The sequence below is a fragment of the Mycteria americana genome, chromosome 6 (genome assembly GCF_035582795.1).
Source record: "Mycteria americana isolate JAX WOST 10 ecotype Jacksonville Zoo and Gardens chromosome 6, USCA_MyAme_1.0, whole genome shotgun sequence".
Taxonomy (NCBI): Eukaryota; Metazoa; Chordata; class Aves; order Ciconiiformes; family Ciconiidae; genus Mycteria; species Mycteria americana.
In genome coordinates, this window is record NC_134370.1 from 69,579,178 (window position 1) to 69,599,710 (window position 20,533).

General features: G+C 41.8%; 1 protein-coding gene across 1 annotated transcript in view; it reads left to right on the top strand.

Moving 5' to 3' along the window:
- Positions 1 to 212: 212 nt before the first annotated feature.
- NOX5 (NADPH oxidase 5) overlaps positions 213 to 20,533 on the top strand; it is a 52,796-nt gene continuing 32,475 nt past the window's right edge. Inside the window, exons 1-3 of the mRNA XM_075506631.1 lie at positions 213 to 353; positions 1,738 to 1,867; positions 2,147 to 3,119. The gene's annotated coding sequence lies outside the window, so the exon portion shown is untranslated. The remainder of the gene's footprint in view (positions 354 to 1,737; positions 1,868 to 2,146; positions 3,120 to 20,533) is intronic.

Genomic DNA, 20,533 nt, shown 5'->3' on the forward strand with positions numbered 1-20,533 from the left:
GGGGGCTCCGGCCTGATTGACGCCCGTCCCCGCCAACCGCGGCGCCGCAACGCGAGGCCGGAGCCAATGGGGCGGGCAAGGGGCGGTGGAAGCCAATGGGGGAGCGGCGAAGCCGGCCAGGGGGACAGCCCGGCTGGGAGCGGAGGATCATTCCGTGCTGGTGGCTGATGGGGAAGGAGCGGCGGCGGCTCCGCCGTGGGGATGGGGTGCGCGCTGCCTTCTCGCCGTCCCCCCCGCCCCGCTCCGCTCCCCCGCCTGCCGGATCCTGGGGGAGGCGCCGAGGCGCGGGGCGGGGAGCGGCGCTAGAGCCGGAGCCGCCCGGGCAGGGGCGCGCAGCCAGGAGGGAGGGAAAGGTGCGGAGCGGGGCGGCTGAGGGGCGGCGGAGCGCGAGGAATGGCGCGCGGGCCGCCGGCGGCGGGGGGGCGGGGAGAGCGGGAGGCGGGGGGGGGGGCGGGCGGGCGGACCGGCGCGCGGGGGAGGGGCGCCGATCTCCTCAGCGGCGGCGCCGGTCGTGAGGGGAGGCGAAGCCGCCCTGCTCTGCCGGGGATCTCCGCCGGGCCCTGCCCGTCCTGAGCGGGGTCCCTGCGGCAGGCCCCGGCGGGGGAGCGATGCTTGTGCCGGGCGGGGGGGGGGGGTGGCGCTTGGTCAGCGCGGGGTGTTACCGCTCGGGGTCCCCCGCCTTTGGGTGAAGGGGCTGCTGAGGGCTGTGGGGAGAGGGAGGGAGGACTGAGAGGGGCTGCTGAGGGCTGTGGGAGAGGGAGGGAGGACTGAGAGGGGCTGCTGAGGGCTGTGGGAGAGGGAGGGAGGACTGAGAGGGGCTGCTGAGGGCTGTGGGAGAGGGAGGGAGGACTGAGAGGGGCTGCTGAGGGCTGTGGGAGAGGGAGGGAGGACTGAGAGGGGCTGCTGAGGGCTGTGGGAGAGGGAGGACTGAGAGGGCCTGTTGAGGGCTGTGGGAGAGGGAGGGAGGACTGAGAGGGGCTGCTGAGGGCTGTGGGAGAGGGAGGGAGGACTGAGAGGGGCTGCTGAGAGCTGTGGGAGAGGGAGGACTGAGAGGGCCTGTTGAGGGCTGTGGGAGAGGGAGGGAGGACTGAGAGGGGCTGCTGAGGGCTGTGGGCAGAGAGAGGGAGTTGCTTGTGCAAAGAAGTCCCGGGTCTGTCGAGTCCCTCTCTGGAAAGCTTCCTTGGAGATGCTTGTAGCTGCTCTGAATGTGAGTGTCACCAGAAGCCTCACAGCCTCTCGGCAGCCTGCTCTTGCTGTTACTCACATCCAGTTGTTGGATGAAGTGGCGGGGCAGGGCCTGTGGTGCCAAGAGGAGGTTTATTCTCCTGTATCTTTTTGCAGGCAGACTTCTGAAATGGGGTGCCAGATATGTACTGGCAGGGCTCGGTATCTGTGTCGGGTGTTGGATCCACTAGCGTTCTGACAGTGGCGAAACCCCACACTTGCTTGTCTCCGTGTGCTTGTGACTGGTTTTATCAAACATAGGGGACCGTTTTCATTGGGTGTAGTAGGTGATAGGTAAAACGTGCTTCATTCGCTTAGGGAGATTCCGGCTTGTCCCTTCGTGCAGAGTCACTGGAGTTTCGGTGGACTTGTTAACCTTGCCTTCACCTCAGGTGGTTGAAAAAGACAGGGCTGTAAAAATTCCTGAGAGTTGTTTGAAATGTTTGATATTCAGTATCAACAAAAAGATGAGAATTGCTGGAAAACTGTCTGTCTTGTCAAAATATTTTGCAGTGCAGGATGGAGATACTTCTTTTACCTGTGTCGTCTGCGGATAAACTGTAATGAATGCCATTGACAACTAAGCGCAAGTTCTGTTGAGAGTGTGCGAGCTGGGAGAAAGGTCAAGCTGGTCCAGCTTAAGGTAAAAAGTGTCACTTGCAGTATGGCACCACTAGTATTCTGCAACAGGTTAATGTTTTTGTGATGGTTTAGGGCCTCGTTATGATTTAGCTGTTAGAACCATTGGATTTCAGTTTTGTCTGTGGCATGGACGAGTCATTTTATTTATTGTTCTGTGGCACTGGTTTCAACGTAATCAAAGTTACTGCAGTAGTTTTAGAATATAAACTTTACAAAGCGTTTAGGACTTCAGGATCAGGGTGAATTTTATTTTAGCTCTGTTTTAAATTCTCCTTTACAGGTGTGAACAAAGGTGGCCCCTGGGCTGAGGCTTCACAGAGGAAGGTTTGGTGTGGAATTTGTTTTCATGGCACAGGTGAAGACCTTTGGAAAAGAACTTTTATCATGGAAACAAAGTGTCTATAAGTACTTACTAAACCAACATAATATTTTTTAAAAAAGGTTTCTGAGAATACAGAGATTCTTTTTCTTTTTTCCTTTGTTTTCTCAGCAGAAAGAATGTGTTCTGTGTTCTAATTACATAAAGTTGTATAAAATGCCCCCCTCTGAACTATTGGGGGAAACTTATTCAAAGTTCAAAACCAAAATTAAATGTTTAAACGTGTTGGTTTCCGCCCTGCCCCATTCATGTGCACGCTGTTTGTATTGCAAGGGTTTGAGGAGTCTTGAGAACTGTCTGGAGAACTAAAAATGAATGGAAATGTTCCAGAGGCCAAATATCTTAAGCGTCCTATCACAACAGTAAATAAATTTTAAATAACATCTTTGCGGAGTACAGCTTTTCTTAAACAAACAGCAACAACAACAAAAAAATCTGTTCCCTGGACTGACTAATACTTTTAGGATACGAAAAAAAGTAAATCAGCTTTAAAAAGGGATATGACGATGCCATTTAAACTAAGGATTCGGTTTTGTTCTCTTTGTAATAGAGGAAGAAACTGTTACATTTTCATGAAGCAATACTAAGTCTTAGTTGGGGAATTTTTATTATGCGTTTCTATGAATAAAGCTGTCAACTATCTGTTATAGATGTCATTGATTAGAAATACTGCGTACTGACACAATGTACGGAATCCTGTCTTGTCGGAGTCCTTAACAGAGCAGAGCAGCAAAAGTGGTCTGAGCCCTGCTTAACGATGGTGGGAAGCTGCTCTGTAGATCCCTGGTCAGTCTCCTGTTGGAAGATCAAAATAGTCTCTGTTCTTATCTGTGTGTTCTGGTTTTTAAAGCTCAAGTACAAAGAAGTTAATATTGTGAGTAATCGCTGTAATCGCTACAGTTAATGTTTGATTTTTTTTTTTTGTACATGGTTCACGTATTTGTCCAATTTCTTCATTGCTCAAAGTAACCTGTTGTTAACTGTGAAGAGGAAATTCTAAACACAGGTTTGCATGTTGAAGCTGATCATATGTCAGAATCCTGGGCCAAAATCTAAAATACTAAAACCACTTGCTATATAAACTTTTCAGTTATGGCTGAGCCTGAGTTAGGTTTTCATGCGCTTCTATATGAATTATCTTTCAGGTATTTTCTGATCTAGCCTTAAAAACTATTTAATGTAACTGCAGTTTGGCCAATTCGGTGATTTCATCCGCAGTTCATATTTTGTTATGGATGGTTCTCCATGTTTCTTTTCTTTTTTTTTTTTTAAATATGAATACTGCAGCCTTACATTAACACAAGTTTCATATGAAGGGCTCCTATACATTAAGCATATGCATCATGTGTGAAATCCTACTGTGTTCTATGTCTGTAAAACTGCTGGGTAGCTGAGCATTTGCTGAAATGAGCTGCTGATTGTTTTTTGTGGCTTATAATGCTCCTTTGTAGATCCACTGGTATTTTGTTTGTCCCTGCTGCATCCAGACAATGCATTCCTTCATGTTTTGTGTAACATCTTCTTCAGTCATTTCTGTGTATGTAGATATGGTAACTGGAAAGAGAAAATTCTGTTCTTAAATTGCCCCTCTTCCCGCCCTTAACTTCCCACCCCCCAGCATAGCGGGAGTATTGGTCACTAAGGGGAATTTAGAACGGTATTGACTGCTGGTATCCAGGAATTCTGGGGAAAAGGGACAAAAATGAGCATTGGGATACTAAATACATTTTCTGACAACACAAATTTACACTTCGAGACCCTTAAAATCAATAGAGGTGTGCTATAGACAGAATAAAAAAAAGAAAGAAGAGCTCAAGATGTTGGATGAATAAGCTCTGGAGCTTACTACCGTTTTAAGAGGCTTGGATGTTGGTGCTGTGCCTTCTGTCTGCTGTTCAGTTGTTTAAATCTCTCCCAGTAGTGCTTAGCAAGGTGTAAACTGAGTGGTCAAGTCTAAACCCAGAAGGGTTCTTGTCTGCTGTTATTTGCTAATTTTTTAAATGTAATCAGCCCTTTGAGGGAGTTGGGCAAGTTCAATACAATATGTTTTTCAGTGCTTGCTTCTGGGACCAGTGTATAATTGCTCTGGCACATGAGTGATTCCCATTGGTTTCTGCATTAATTGCTTGCAAATACTCCACATTTGTGTCACAATATTCTGTTTTCTAGCAGTGTTTCAAGTAAGAGATTGATACTCAGCTGGGAAGCTCAGACAAGAAATGAAGAAAGGTTATTTAAAGCAATGTATAGAATGGAAAGCAGCTGTTTTAAGTTAGCAAATTAGGAGAAGAAGAGGTGAATACTTCTGGTATGTCTCAAAACTGGCTTTTTTTTCCAGAGTCGAGTGTAGGATGTTATTTCCCTTTTTATTTGCACAATATCAGGTGTACCAATGGAGCCTGGAAATTCACAATTAACAAAAGGGAAGAAATTGTTTCACACATTTTTGCTGGTCTGTGGGAATAGACTGATCAATGTATACACCCATAAACCTTCCGTAACTTGTACACCAGTTTTTAAAATAGTTTAAATAGTTTTCTGCAAGTCTTTTGCAGTACACCATCCCCCCCAGTTTCCGTTTGTCAAATACGGTTTTTTATTTCCTACCAAAACTGGTTGTCGTAGTCGGCACGCTTTTAGGACAGGGTTTAGATGAGTTTGGAGGGGTTTTTGGTTTTTTTTTTGTTTTTTTTTTTCTTTTTAACCAGGAGATGCACTGTATATCATCTCTCTTTGTGAAAAGGGTGCTTAAGAATATTCATTGTTTATTCTTTGGTGTTCTTTAGATCACCAGGCAATTCCTCAGGTAAACTGGCAAATTTTTTCGTATTTCTTTTCTGACGCATTAATCATTTTATTATGAAGGTAGGATGACATCGTTACAAATAAGTGCTTTTTTATGGCTTTGATACTTCATTTGACTCTACAGGACTTAACAAATGAAAAATAATTGTTCAGTTAGTTCCGGTGGCTTATGATACATATTACTTATTTTGTAACTGAATATTCGGCCATTCTTACTGCTGTTGGTCTTGCTTTTACAAACTGTCTTGTCCATGATCAACTTCAGAACTTTTGTAAAATCTCATGAATTAGACATTGTAAACCAAAAATATTATTGATTAGCTTAATTGCTAGATAAACCTTCAGGATAATTTGGGGGGAAAACAGTGTATAACGTGAAACTGAAAAAATCCTAAATTGAAGAAACAGCATAACTTTGAAGTCAAATGAGCAGGCCATGCAGCTTTCCTGAGTAGTTTGTAGAGAATCAAAATACAATAACTTGTTATCCATGTGACAAGGTGGGAAATCAGATTTTTTTATTTTTTTTTTTTTTTTAGCCTGTCAGAAACCTGTGAGTGGGTTGACACAGAAGTAGGAAAATAACTTTAGAGATTCTTGCAAAACTCCTGATAAAATTCCTTTAAAAAAGATGATAAACTCAGCTGTGGTATGGCAGTAAGAAACACAGGATCAGAGGTAGGAAAGAAAAATGACAATTTTTAGTACAAAAAGTTTTTAAGAAGGTTACGTACCAGAATTCAAAGCTAAAAATGTGTTAATGTATTTAGTAACTAAGGTTGAAAATACAGTGAATGATGATGTTGAAATGAAACTGTAGTAAATGAAGTTTATTGAAAAGAGTTTGCTGGACTGATTTAGCTGTTCCTGAAGATGACAGACATTTGGAGGACTCAAAATAGAAAATTCAGAGATTCCTGTCGAATCTCTGTGTGTTGGGATAAATAGAAAGGTGTGGGGTGTTTTGTTTTTTTTTTTTTAATAGCAGTTTGTCTGAGTTACTTAAAGCAACAAGAGCATGACATCAGGTTTTTACAAGGCCTGCACACCAGCAGTGTGAATGTAGTTGAAAGTACAGCAGCCTTACTGTTCTGCTTGGTCTTTAAGAAAACTTTTGGGAGTATTTGGCCGGTTCTGCTCTTGGGGGGGGGGGGGGGGGGGGGGAGGAAATGTACTTGTAGTTTTTATACTTTACAGAATTATTAGGTTTTGATTTAGCACAAGTACTTCAAAAGAGCAGAGTGCATTTCTTTCTTACACTCAAAATGAGAAGTACCTGCCGCAGAGAGAGCACATTGTACGAAACTTGCTGCAGTGGATGTGGGAGCTTTCAAGTCTGACAGTTTAAGTAGTGCAGATGAAAGTGAGGACAGTTCTTGGGCAGGGGACTTCAAGGGGAATGTGATTCATGGGACATAGTTACTAGCGTAATTACCAGTGCAGCTGCTGTAGTAACTTCTGCCAGTACTAAAAAAATCTGTCATGTCGGATGCTCTGTTGGTCTTAGTGTAAGTGATAAAGATGGGAGCAGCAGACGTGTCATACCTTGTTCCACTTGCCAACATGGATGGAGCTATTTCTGCTAGGTTTCAAACTGACACCAAAGCTTCACAGGATTTCCTAAAGTGTTTAGGCTGGGCTAAAATTTTGGAATTGGAGGTGTTGAGATTTTGTTTGCTGTAAATAATAGTGAAAGGGCAGGGATTCAGAGAGACAGAATTACTCTGATAATAAGTACAACCTGTTGAATTTAGGGAAGAAAAAACCCCAACCCTTAAAGGTAAATACCTTCTATTTTTGCATTTCATTACACGAGGTTTTATTTCAGTAATAAATTCATTTGTTTCAGTATTGTAGTAAATAGGACTTTTCTACTTCTCTCTGTGATAATACTTTCTATTTGCCACTCCTTAAACTGTAGGTCAGACTTTTCATTTATTAATATTTGTTTCCTGTTATGTTGAATGGAACATTTCAGATTTGATGCAAAATGGAATTTGGAGCTCTTGAAAAATTTGGGGGGACAAGGGATAAGGAGTGTTCTGCTAGACCCGGCCTTCCTTTTAATATAAATACTAGTGCAAATGAGAAAAATCTTTTACTGGGAAGTGGGGGACTTCTGAAATACTAACCCCAAAACATTATGTTCTCTCACTAACATGTATCATCAAGACTCACTTTTCTAGCACTCAATAGGTGCAATTTCCACTTAAAATTGTTAAAGCGAATTGTCAAAGATCATGCATCAGTCTAGTGTCAAAGATGGGTCTGGAATTCAGGAAGTCTGATTTTTATCATCAGAGCAGCCTATTTAACTGCCTAGCCCCAACATTTGCATTAGCAGATCATAAAATTTCATCCGTGCGATAGAAGTAGTTACTCTGTCCTGTTTAAGAGAATACTTAGCTTCCATCCTAGCTGTTCTGAGTATTAGCGACACGTATGTACACACACACAACCTTCCTAATTCCATTCAGTCTTCCTTATCCTCTTCAAAGAATTGCCAGGTTTGCTCCTCTCAACCCCTCAGCTGCCTGTTGCTTCACTTTTGTCATTTCCACCTCCTGTTTCTTAAGAACTTGCCTCCTACAGCTTGTTTGGCATTCTTGAGCAAAGGCTTTTGTCGCTTGATTCAAGAAAGAGGTAAAGAGGGAATCGGAAGTTCCAGTATACAAAGTTCTCACAAGATTGTTGGTTATTTCATGAAAATGTTCTGTAAGCATCCCTGACTGTTGCCCCTGTTGACTGCTGTGGTGCAATTCCTACAGACTTCAATTCGGGCACAACGCGAGTCCTACAGTAGTCCTACTATAGGGTTGAACTCTACTATAGAGCTCTATTATAGGGTTGAGCTCTACTATAGAGCGAGACTCTACTATTAGAACTGTACTCCTCCCAAGCACCTCCTGACTGCAAACAGAGCAATAGTAAGTGGTGTAGTTCTGTAGCTTCCATGTCTGGCATGTGTATGTATGCACTGGGGCTCAGCCCTGACGAAGTGACCTTTTTTGTGGCAGTTACATTGCATATTTTCTTCGTCATAGATGGCTATCAGTTTATGGAATGAGTCATGGCATTTTTGAAAATGCCATTAAAAATTAAGATTCTCTACAAAATTTATTTTTGCCTGAAGGTTGTGGGGGTTTGTTTGGTTGTTTGTTTGGTTGGTTGGGGTTTTTTTTTTTGTTAACAATGAAAACCCCAAGCCTGAAAATTGTAGTTTAATCCTTTTTCTGTGCCATCTTCAAACCTCTTTCCAGTACGGAAAGCAGGGTGAAAACTGATTATTTTTTAAAAAATTAAATAATCTCCATTTGAAGCCAATGAAACAAAAATAGTTCTAGCTCTAAAATGAAAACTACAGTTTCAGCTGGTGTAAAAGATCAGCTCATCCCAGAGTGGTTTTCCTCAACAATTAGGTCTTCGCAGTCTCCAAAGTAGGTTAACAAATGGAGTTTAATAATCCTTTAGTTTCTCTGCTTTTCTTTGTGACTTGTTAATTTTTCTGCCTAACGTAAAGGCATAGTGCATTGTACAGCCATCACTTTTTTTGCCTGATTACAGAAATAATTCCATTGCTAAACTCGGAGGTCAGTCACAGGTGGATTGACATAGGATATGAAACTCCTGGTTTAGCCAGCTCTCTGAAAGAGGATTTTGCAATTCTTGTAACAGTTCAAAAACTCATTGAGCCAGAGACAAAGCCAGCCAATGGATTGATAGCTATGAAGAATCATAGAATCATTCATAACTAGGAATAATATCCATGAGATGTACAAACTGGGAGGAAGACTTGCGTCCATTTTATAGATGGATAAATTGAGCTGAGGTAGGTGATGTGCACATGGTATGGGAAACCTAGATAGATCAGAACTTACAAATCTTGACAGCAGAGTGACCCTTCCTGTCCACCCGAAAGTATTTGGTGCTTCTTAGGCATGCAGGCTAGTCTTCAAGTGTGTGGTGGTCTTCTACCATTTTTTTATGCCCAGTTATAAAAATAAATGCAGCTGCTTTTAATACACAGAGGAAGAAAAGGAAAAGTTAATTTAACAAATTGAAGACCTGACTTGTGCTAGAATACGTGGATACTTTCTTTATTCAGAGACAGAAGAAAGGGGGAAGGAAGCGAATTTTGTAGCGTAGAAGTTACTATCACCACCAAGTTATTTTTAAAGATAGAGTAGATGGGCCTTTTTAGACAGTTACAAAGCAGGGTTCTTGCATGCCTGCGCCGTTGATGCCTTTAAAGTGGAAGTGATGTACTGGAATAAGTGTAATGAATTGGTGCTGAACGGGAGGTTGAGCGCACGCTGGATGTGGTGGCCTGGCTCGTGGAGTTAATGGAATTGTTGCTATTGGCTTCATGAGTGCTTTGGTTTTGGCTCGTAAGCCGCTTACAGTTCCACTTCTGCACTGAGAATAAAGAACAATCAGCAAGTTTGTACAGAAGCTGCTGGTAGACAGCAGCCATGAGATCTAGCCTGGCATTTAATTAAAATTTAATTGAAATGTTTTTTTTTTTCTGGAAATAATTGAGAATCCTAATCCTTTTGTGGCCACACTGTGTTGTTTTCCCTCCTAGGTGGGTACGGAGTTTCTAGGCAGCAAAAGCAGTTTTACAAGTAGTCCGTGCACTCTGTCCTGTAAAGCTGTAATTCAAGTACGTTTCGTGTCTGCTAACAGAACAGTAGCTAAGGGGGCAAAGGAGGACTTGGATAACTAATGTTCAGTTTTACTTCAGTAGTCTGCAGAGTGAGGGTCCCTGCCTCCTTCCTTGTGGAAAGAGCACCCTAAAACATAGGAAGTGCTTCATGCACCTCCCTAGTAAATGGAGGCCTCTACTGCAAGATAAAACTCGGCATGCTGCTCCAGTGAAATACATTACACATTTGTTATTTTCTGGGTAACAGCCAAATCATTTGTTGTCCCTCCCCACACACACTTCCATTTAGAAAGGAAGTCTTTGGTCTTTTGAATGTCATACGAAACTGTTCAAAACCAGACGTGAGCAATTGAAATTCAATTAGTTCAATCAGAGCAATTCAATTGACACAGCTGACTTCTGTGATCTGAACAAAAGATTTTGCTTTAATTGTGTAGGAATATATAAATGATGATGTGATTGTCTTGTTCCCAGCCCTCCAGATAAATGTAATGCATTTTAAAGTTTACTGGTATACACCCCATTTTACTACTTGAGGTTTATGTGGTGCCTCAGCCTTTCATAAAATTGTGGGTGAAAACAGTCCCCTGGAAAACAAGGAAGTGTCCGTGTTTTCTGTGGGCAAGCCTGGTGAACGTTGGGGGTTAACACGTAACATTACAACTAAATTCGGTAAATGGCCCAGTTATCCATTCTGTCTTGAGACATACGGTCTTGTAACATCCATTTGCAGGTGATAAATCATTTGAGGTTGTGATTCATGGCTCAACTGCAGTGATGTTCAAGTCAAAAACTGAACTTTATCTCAGAGCAGGAGAGGTTGTGATGTCTGATTTTCTTAAATCTATTTACACTGGTCAGTCTACAACATACAGTGGGGCACAAAGCCAATGTAAACAAGTTTATTCCCTAATAAGAGGACCACGATTCTCCACTAGCTAGAAGCAGACATTTCCTTTGTCATCTTGCTTCTGCCCCTAGCAGTCATGCTCTTGGACTTCTGTTTTCCCATGGCATCTTGTGGCTGGTTACCACCAGCTCTTTTCTCACCTCCTAGATGCTTCCTTACCATGTCATGTTTGTCCCTCTTTTGGTTTTCTGTATGTAATCAAAGACCACAGTCATCATCTTGCTTCCTCTGTCCCTCACTCTGCATAAGCGTGAAACTAGTGGTCATAGCAGGAGCATTACCTAGTTTTGTTTTCTGTTACAATTTAAAGTCTCGTGTCTTTCAGAAAGCGTCTGTGTACGTGAGGCATCAGCTTACGCATCGCGCACTTAAACTGGAGATTCTCTTCCTCTGCCAGTCTTCCTTCACTGTCTTAGTTGCAGCAGATGAAACAGCCTTATTTGCTTATCGTGCAAATTCAAATTGGGCATCATCTTTGAAATAAGATTTTCTCTAATTTTGAGTAGGGTTGTCTAAACTTCTGTATTTCTTTCTACCTGAAATCTTAAATGATGAGGTCCTTGGCCATCTGCACCTGTAAAACTTGCGCAACATCTCACCATCTAATTTGTGACTCCTTCCAATATCGTTTTCTCTAGCTTGACAGATTTAATCACGTGTTACATCCATACAGAGTGATGGTGTGGAGGGCGTTGCACAGGATAGTGGTTTGATATTTCATCCTGCTCTTGTGCTCTGCTCTCTCGCTTTCAAGAGGAAGTCTTTTTCCTTATCTCGGATCCTGCACTGCCTTATTTCTCATCACCTCACCTTAGTCAGCCACTAATTTTGCTTGATGCAGTGGGCCAGCCTCCGTTGTCTGCCTGTTGCATTTAAAACCATTATTTTCATATAAGGAGGAGTATCCCATAAACAACCCTTAATTTTCCTTTACTATGATGACTGCAAAAGTCTTCAGAGTTATTTGTTGATGTGCTGTTGGGACTATCAATGCTGGGACTTTCAATGCTGTCGTGCTGTTTCTTTGAGCCTCCCTACCTGTCTGTTCTACTGCTGCCTCTTACATTTCTTTTTTGTGCCCATTGTGGAATTTCTGTCACATGTTTATCCTGTCCCAGGACTTGGCATGAGTCAGTGGCTAGACTTTATAGATGTTATAGTAAAACAAACAAATAATGATAGAATATGAAATAATCCAACATTGACTCATAAGTATGGAAGGCCATCTAGTCCATACTTCCTTTCAGGGCAGGGTCAGCTACACATAACTTTCTTCCTAACAGATGTTTATGTGGGCTGCTCTCAGAGGTAAGTAATATTGAAATTTCTGCTCCCCAATAATTTGCTCCAGTACCTTGCCATCCTTGCCAGTCCTAATATCTAACCCGAGTCTTCCTTGCTGCAGCGTAAGCCTGTTTCTTCTCATACAGGTCGTGAACAGAATAAAAGGTACTCCCCCCCCCCCCCCCCCCTTTTTGTTAACACTTTAATAAAATACTTACAGACTTTGTGGTCTTTTTGTCAGGCCAGCCTCCTCTGTTTCTTCAGCTCTTCCTTGTAGGTTGTTTGCTGAACATCTGATCCTTCTTACTGGCTTTCTGTCTCTAGTCTGTGTTAGGTACACCTCTTTCTTACGGCACAACATTCCAAAGCTGGGTGCTGTACTCTGGCTGAGACCTGGGTTATATTTGTCTTTGATCCCCATAAAGTGCAGTGCTGCTGTCAAAATAAACAAACGCTGTTGACTTGTGTTCACCTTGTAATTTCTCTGCAACCATCAGATTATTTTCTGTAGAGTTATTTAGCTCGTTCTTTCCGTCCAGTATTGATGTGATTGAAGTGGCAGTAATAATAAGTAGCTGCAGTTTTTTCCTTGCAGTGAGGGTCTGGGTCTGGATGGGCGATATGTCAATGAAAAACTGTTCCTAGAGGGAAGTGTTATCAGCACGAGGAAGTTGTATGCCCTTGAACCGGAAACAGAACTGGAAAAGATGCTGAGGCTGTTCAAAAGCTTCTGGTGGATATAAGCCGTCTAATTTTTTCATGGTGGTTTGGCTGTATCCTTGTGGTCACAATATCTGTTAGATCAAATAGCATTGCTTCTCTGATATTTATCCCTTAGGTATGTAGAGGGAGGAATTTTATACCTTTTCAGCCTTCGTTTTTGTGAAGTGCCTATATACTTGATGAGACCTGTTACAAAGATAGTCTTAGCTGTTCCTCTCTGGACTTGTTCTTTGCTAACAAGAACAATTACATTTTTACTAACTTTTCTGATGTATTTCATCCTGGGTGTCACAACGCAAGGGACCCAGGTTTCATTGCTGAATCTTGAACCTTAGAGGCAACATGAAGAAGCATAAGTATATCGGGTGGTACTTGGAAGAGTTGAGTCAGTGGGCCAAGTGGCTGAAATCCATCCCTCCCATCCACCCAATCCCAGAGTGCTGCAATGGGTGAGGAGCAAACTCTGCCAATACTGGACCCAGCAAAATCTTACAAGGATTTTCAGACTGGAAAAAAAAATGCTGGAGGGGACAGAAGAGATCTGGGTAGAAAAAGAGAGGAAGGATTTCTTGTTATTAATCACCATCCGTATTAAGTGCAGTACTACTATTCTAGGCCTTGCAAAATGACATGTTATTTTCTTTTAAATATAACAAAAGCAAAACCTAGGACTAAGTGGTGGATATTAAATATTGAATATACCAAAAAGGATTTGTCATCTGCTAAGCATAAAAAGACTTCACTTCAAAAAGAAACAGGCTGGCTAGGCCCTATATGTTTGTTTTTCTTCATATGGATCATGTATTCCCATTTCTGTTAAAACGACATTTACATTTGGGTAAATGGAAGTGCTTTCCCTTTACAGAAATGCTATTACAAAAATAGTAAGTGATTTAATCAGATGAGCTTCACAGAATATTCACAGTTCACCCTCTTGCGTTCTAGAGTTCAGCATTGTACAAACAGGATCAGAAATTCTTTGCTTACCTAGCAGCAAATTGGCTGCTTAGTCAGATACGCAAAACACCCTGTTGAGCATACAATGCTGAAATAAAGTTTTGATAATTTAGCTTTCTTCTATAGGGTCACTTGTTGTGGGGTCAGACTTTTCAGATAATAGCTGTACAAAGTGCCTCAGCATTCTGTGTGTCTTCTGAATGAAGCTCAAAGCACAGATCTTTACGCTGGAATGTGCACTTGGAGATGAGCTAGGGAAATATTCAGAGGCTCTGAATGTTGTTACTGCTTATGTGCTGCGTTATTCTTTTTGAAAATTCCCAGAGCTTGCGATATGCTGTGTATATTTAAAAGCCCCATGAGGGGAGGAATAAAATACATTCTTCTTCTTTCCTCCATACTTCATGAATAGCTTCTTTCTTGAAAATACAAAATGATACAACCTTGTTTATTTTCTTATGTCTACTTTGACTGTTTTTACAGTAATCTTAAAAATGTACTCTTTCTGTCATTGTTCCTTAAATATTTGCTTTCCTATCTCAGCCTCATGAGTGGAAAGCCATAGGAAATGAATGTTTGTGGTTTATTAATGTTTTAAGTTCTTCTGGTTGTTCAGAGTTGTAGAAATCACTGCAGTATGGGCAAAGCAAGTAGAGTTGCATTTTCAGATCTTGTTTCTGTATGTGAAAATTCTGTGGCCACCCTCTGTTTTTTTTCTGAAGCAGTTCCACAGGTCAGTCAGGTATTTGAAACTTGAATTAATTTGTGTGAAAACAGATTAAAAAAGAAAAAAAACAGTTGGCAGTTATGGAGTATCTTACTACAGGCATCAGAAAACACAGGAATGCCAGCTAACATAAATGAGAGCGTGCGCTTATACAGAAAGGTGGGTGTTCATCTGAGGAAATAGGTAGACTTACAGGATCAGATTCTGAAAAGACAGAAAGGCTGAAGGAGCATGTGCAGGTATGTGGAGCTGCACGCCGAATGTGTCTGCTCGTTTGCAATGGCCATCCATGCAAATTGAGCTTTTGCGGCTGCAGATGAGCTATACTTGTTTTACTGGGCATAGATCTAATTCACACACAAGTTCGTGACAAGTGATTATACAAATGAGAATTCAAATGACTTGAGTGTTTTGTGTTAATTAGTACCTTTTTGAACTTTTAAAACCCTCTGATATACATGGGCATAGGTATATTTGAAGATCATCTCTGCATACAGGTTACTAAAGGTGAGTTCTAGTACCAGGAAAAGTATTAGTGCAAGGACAGTACAATGATGTAAACAAGTCACCTTTGGTTTTTTGTTCTGTGAGGTAAAATGGAGAGATTCTGATGTCTTATTTACTAGCTAGGTGGCTTTTTGTTCGTCTAAAATGAAGACAGTGGCTCACCAGCTTCTGGTTTTCACAGACACCAGAAAAATCGCTTCCCCTTGATTTAATCTTCAGCTTGTTCCAGCTTTCCACCTTCCTTCTCTAAGTACTCATGATATGTCTTTGCTCAGCATCTCTGAATGCAAGGGAAACATGGGTGGAACTTAAAGCTAGGGGTAGGAAATGAATTTAAGTAAAGGGAGATACTACTTGAATATATTTTTTTTTTTTCCTACAAAGGGCTTCTATCACAAATTCACTTTATAATCGTAGAGCAATGTTGTACTCTCCACAAATATCTAAACTCCACCCAAAAAAAAGTCCACAATGAAGGAGGGACAGGAGTGTAGAAGTACCTATAGAGAGCATGTTTTGCTTTTTGGTTTTTTTTTTTGTTTGGTTTGGTTTTTTTTAAAGGGGTATCCTTTAGATTCCTGCCAAAAGGTCCTATAGTAATCGGACAGTAGAATCCTGTACATTAAGCTCATTAAATGTTTTAATTAAAAAGTGTAGGCACTCCCCTTGAGTCTTGATTAGATGCATGCATGTATTGTTCCCTCTGTTGAGAACCATCTCCTTCACTCAGTTCTGGCCACCTCTTCTCGTGGCCTAGTCCTGCTTTGGCAGAATCCGCCTGCAGCTGGCTTGAGGCGTGACTGAGGGTGGGAACCCACAGGTTTACAGCACAGTTGATCACATATACAGAAAGCCGTTGTTTTTAATTGACGGTTCAAGTGTTGAAATTGGGGAAGAAATGCTCTTGAGATCCTTAGTGTTGCTGTCCTCTTTGATCTCCTTGGCAATCCCTGCGTTTAGGCAAGTTAGATCCTTAATGTTTTATTGAGGTTTTGATCCAGGCAAGTCCACCTCGCTGCAGTGATTAAGTGGATCTGTCCTGCCCTTTTAGACTTCTACAATTTCTTTGTTTGGCGATTCTTTGATCACCTCCCGTCTCGGATCCCTGCAAGATGCCATCGTTTTCCAGGGTGTGCTTCCTCTTGACAAATCAGTTCTCAGTGAGTTGTAGTTTACTGTTCAGTGGGGTCATCCTAAAGTCAAATAGTCCCCTGTTGCTAGCCTATACCAGTACCTTTTAGGGATTTCCATCCTACATGGAGAGTAGAAGACAACAGGATGAGGAAAAGCCCAAGTTTGCATTTTGACAGGTACCATCGTTTCAGCAGGAGACCAGTAACTGTGTGAGCATTTCCAGATCGTTTAAAGAGGAGGACTGGGCTGAGCTGGGCCGAGGGAAAGTGGAGCGGAAGGAGCAGGGTCCATGTCCTTGGTATCACCATCACCAAAACTGGACTATGTCATCTTCAGATGTGGTAGGCTCCTGAGTAAGTGAAGGTTGGTGAGCGCAATAATGTATTGAGAAGTCTTTGGAATCGGGCTTTGAATTAACTGGGCCACCCCATTCAGACCCTCGAACAACAATAAAAAGATGACTACTGATTAGGCAGACCAAGTAAAACAACCTGAATGTAATTGCAATTGGAATCACCTTGCTTGCAAGGGGCTACAAGTGGGCTTCAGCCCGCTGCCGTTCTCCTCGCCTGCTCTCCCCAAGGTAGAGTTCACAAGAACCAAACCTTCAGGTAAAGGAAATGTGCTGCTGTTAGGAGATTAGCACTGGGAAAGTGTTCAAATGAGGAAAGCGGCTCCCACTGCCTGCTGGGTATTGAGGTCCAGTAGTCTTTTTATTTCATAACTGAAATTGTAGGGAATATCCTGTAATAGCAAGGAGCAGAGTAGAAGCCAGTTGCTTATCTGGTGAATCTGATAGAAAGGACTGGTTTTGGGTTGACCTACCACAAGCTTGCATTATGAAGCTTTTTTTGATGTAATAATCATACCTGCCTCTTATTTGTTCATTAATAGCAGTGAATACATTTTAGCTATTCTTTCAAGGTAGAAGAATGAACATTAAATGTGTATCTAGACAACAGCCTGCCTTTCAAACAACAGCCATGAAGTGCCACGATGTTTTTAACCTTCCCATTTATTATTGCTTCAAGGTAAGTAGATGTGACTTGGCTCTCAGTGTGGCCGTAACTTAGCACTGAAATGAAATCATTGCCTAATAGATGTAGTCAGATATTCCAAAACCAACAACAAAATAGTCTTGTCTTTGTGTGGATGACTGTGACTGTCTGGTGAATGTCATCTGTGTTAAAGTGCTTTTAACTCGTTGCCCAACAAAAAATGTGTTATAGCAGTGCTTTGTTAGCGTTAACATTTTTCTGGCCAGATCCACTGCAGTTTCCAGGATCTTATCTTATGTTTCTGGCTCTGGAATTCTGCATCTCTGGATTTCTAGAAACAGAGTTTGTAATCTTGCATGCATTTAGTAAACATATATCCCAAAGCAGACTTTTGCCTAGGGGTTGTGTGCATAGAGCACAGCATACATTTTGCTAGCTATACTTGATTTTAAGAAGTGGAAGTAATTAATAAGGTAAAATCCTTAGTGTACACAAATTTGGACCAGGAGGGATTCATATGCTATGAAACTTGCATAAGAGAAAGGCATTTCTGGCTGTCTTTAAATTTAACGTTATTTTACATAAGTATGTTCCTAAGGTTTTTGTATTGAAATTTCTTTTTACCAGTGCTCCGTGATTTGCAAATGTGTTGTTCCTCAGCAGAAATAACTGGCTTGCCTATTTTGTAATGTTATTGTTAGAAAATCCAATAGTCGTATTATTTAGAATCGCCTTCTACGGAGTTTACTATTCCACTGATGCTGATCTTTGGCAGATACTAGATGCAAAAGATTGGAGAATGACAGGAGTGACTAGCCATAGCACTCAAATAGGAGCAAAAAGAAGGAACAGAGTGACTGAGCAATCTATCTGGAACATTAAGATTTCTCCAGATGTGACTTTGCATCCTTGTGTCCGCAGAAGGGGTGACCAGTATAGATCAGGTGTATGTAATACCTAAGGAAGCATTAATCAGCTCCTAGACTCCTCAGCGGGCTGTGGAACACTCTCAGGAACAGTCTGCCAAAGAATGCCGATGATCAAGTGATTCTTAACTTGCATTTCATTGGGGAAATGTGTTGTCAGTCAATACCTTGCCAAGCAAGTTTAATGGGGTGGAGATTCTGGGAAAACTGGTGGGACTGGAAGTAAGTAGTACTCTTCTAATATTAAAATTGAGTTAGGCTTCTGAATAAAAAGTGATTATTTGCCTAATTTCCCTTCAGATGTTCTAATATACACATGGGTCCAAAGCTAATTCTCTGACTGTTTAATAGCTTTTAGCTGGTTAAGATGCAGACCTTAGAACTGGGGGGTGTGGGGGGGGATGGGGGTGTGTGTGTTACGGAATGACGACAACTCATGGCTGGGAAATCAGATAAGTAGAAAACTTTTGAATTTTTTTTGTTCCTTCTAAAATCTTTTTCTTCATGGTTTCTGTTATTTCCAGTTCTCTCGTTCCCTTGTGATCTATTATTTCTATGGATGTTTCTCAAAAAGCTGCTGTTCCTGCTTGTAGCATGTAGCAGAATGGGCAGAAGTGGTTTGTAATGTCATTTTTTAAAAAAAATTATTTTCCATGATGCCTAAAAAACAGGATGGAAAAGAAATCCTCTTTTCAGAAATATGGCTTACTTTTTTTTTTTTCTGTTGGGAGACTGTGGATAACCCAGAGATGGGGGGCTGTCAGCTTTGAAGTCTCAGCCAACATTACTTCTCCCCAGGTATTTGAGTTAATGAACATAAATAGAAACCAGATAATTTTAAGCCACCTGTAGTAAAGCAATTTCCTTTGCAGAGCAAATTTTGCTACCATCTCTCTCAGATTCTGACTATGCATATCCCATGGGAGAGAAAACCTCAGCATCCAATGTAAGACCTCAGCAGGCAGGGACTTTTTTTTTCCTTTTAAACAAAATGTGACTAGTTATACTTCACCTTTGGTTTCTAAGGTATGTAAAGAATATTCACAACCTGAAAAAAAAACCAACCAAACAAACAAAAAACTTTTTAAATCTTTCCCCTCAATGAATCAGTTTGGAATATTTTCTTTGAGCAGACTGACTTTCCCTTTAGCTGTATGTGCATGTTCTATGGGCTGTTTGTGTTGTCCAGAGACTTCCAGGTATTTAAGATCCTCATTCCTGAAGGTACCATGCATTAAAAAAAAACAAACAACCTCTATTTGGGAGTTCCTAGACTGCATCCACATTTGAAACCCATCTCGGGGTCTCAGTATTTGCATTAAGCATTTTGCATTTCAGCCACTGTTGAGAGAGCAGGGTGCCTGTAGTGTATAGGTACATTATGATTAAGCTATTTTAAGTAATGGTATAGCCAAACAGCTTGGTGACATTTTGAAACAGGTAGTCATCGTTCTGGGAAGCCACCTCATGGTTGACTGTGGTGGAGGTGTGCCTCGTGTCTGGCAATTAGCGTGTTGGGTGTTGTATGAGTTGTGTCAGGGGTAATTGAAATTTGGGACTTAATCTCAAACTGAACAATCCCTGTGATGCTTCTTGTTTTATACCATACGTTTCCTTGATATTACCCCCTCTACCCCAAGGTGGAGACAGGCCCTGGCAAAGAGGAGGAGAGATATGCATCTGTGCTGCATTCCTCACACTGGCGAGTTCAAGCCGGCTGCTACAGGTATGTGTAAAGATAGGCAATAGATCTAGACCCAGTGACACTGAGAAAGGGACTGATGTAGAAGAACACGCTTCTTTTCGATTTTTTTTTCTTTTTTTTTTTTTTTAAATTGAGAAAGTTTGTGCAACAAATGCCAGTTTGGGGATCAGCCAGCTGACCCTGACTGGGAAGTGCTGTAGGTCTGCAATAAGAGAAGTTGAGGATGTCTAGAATGACTTTTCTCTGTTGCAGATCTTGTTTTGTGGCTCCACAACATTTATATGCATTTACTACTGCCTCTTCTCCAGCTGCGAGTCCGTAGCTAGCCAATTTGGTATTGACAGATAAATCACTAGGGCTTCTCTAATGGAGCCAGCACTGCTGACTGGAAGGTGTTTGTCCCCCCTTCGGTTATTTTTGTCCGAGTAATGCACGGGATCTTGATAATGGTTTGAGATTTTTTTCTTTTTTTTTTTTTTTTATTTTTTTCTCAGTGGAGTTTCTGAATTGCACGAAACTCACTGATGGGACTCACGTCACAGAATCGTTTAAGTTGGAAGGGACCTCTTGAGACCAACTGGTCAAACCCCCCTGCTGAAGCAGGGTCAACTACAGCAGGTTGTCTTGGACCGTATCAAGTCAGGTTTGGAGACTATACCTCCTCTCTGAGTAACCTGCTCCAGTGTCTGACCACCCTCACAGTAAAAAAAAAAAAAAAGAAAGAGTGTTTTCTTATGTTGAGGTGACACTTCCATTTTTTTTTTTAATTTGTGCCCATTGCCTCTTATCACTGGGCACTACTGAGAACAGTCTGGCTCCCTTGTCTTCATTCCCTCCCATCAGGTATTTATGCTGGTAAGATCCCCCTGAGCCTTCTCTCCTCCAGGCTTAAGAGTCCCAGCTCTCTCAGCCTCTCCTTGCATGAAAGATGCTCCAGTAATCATCT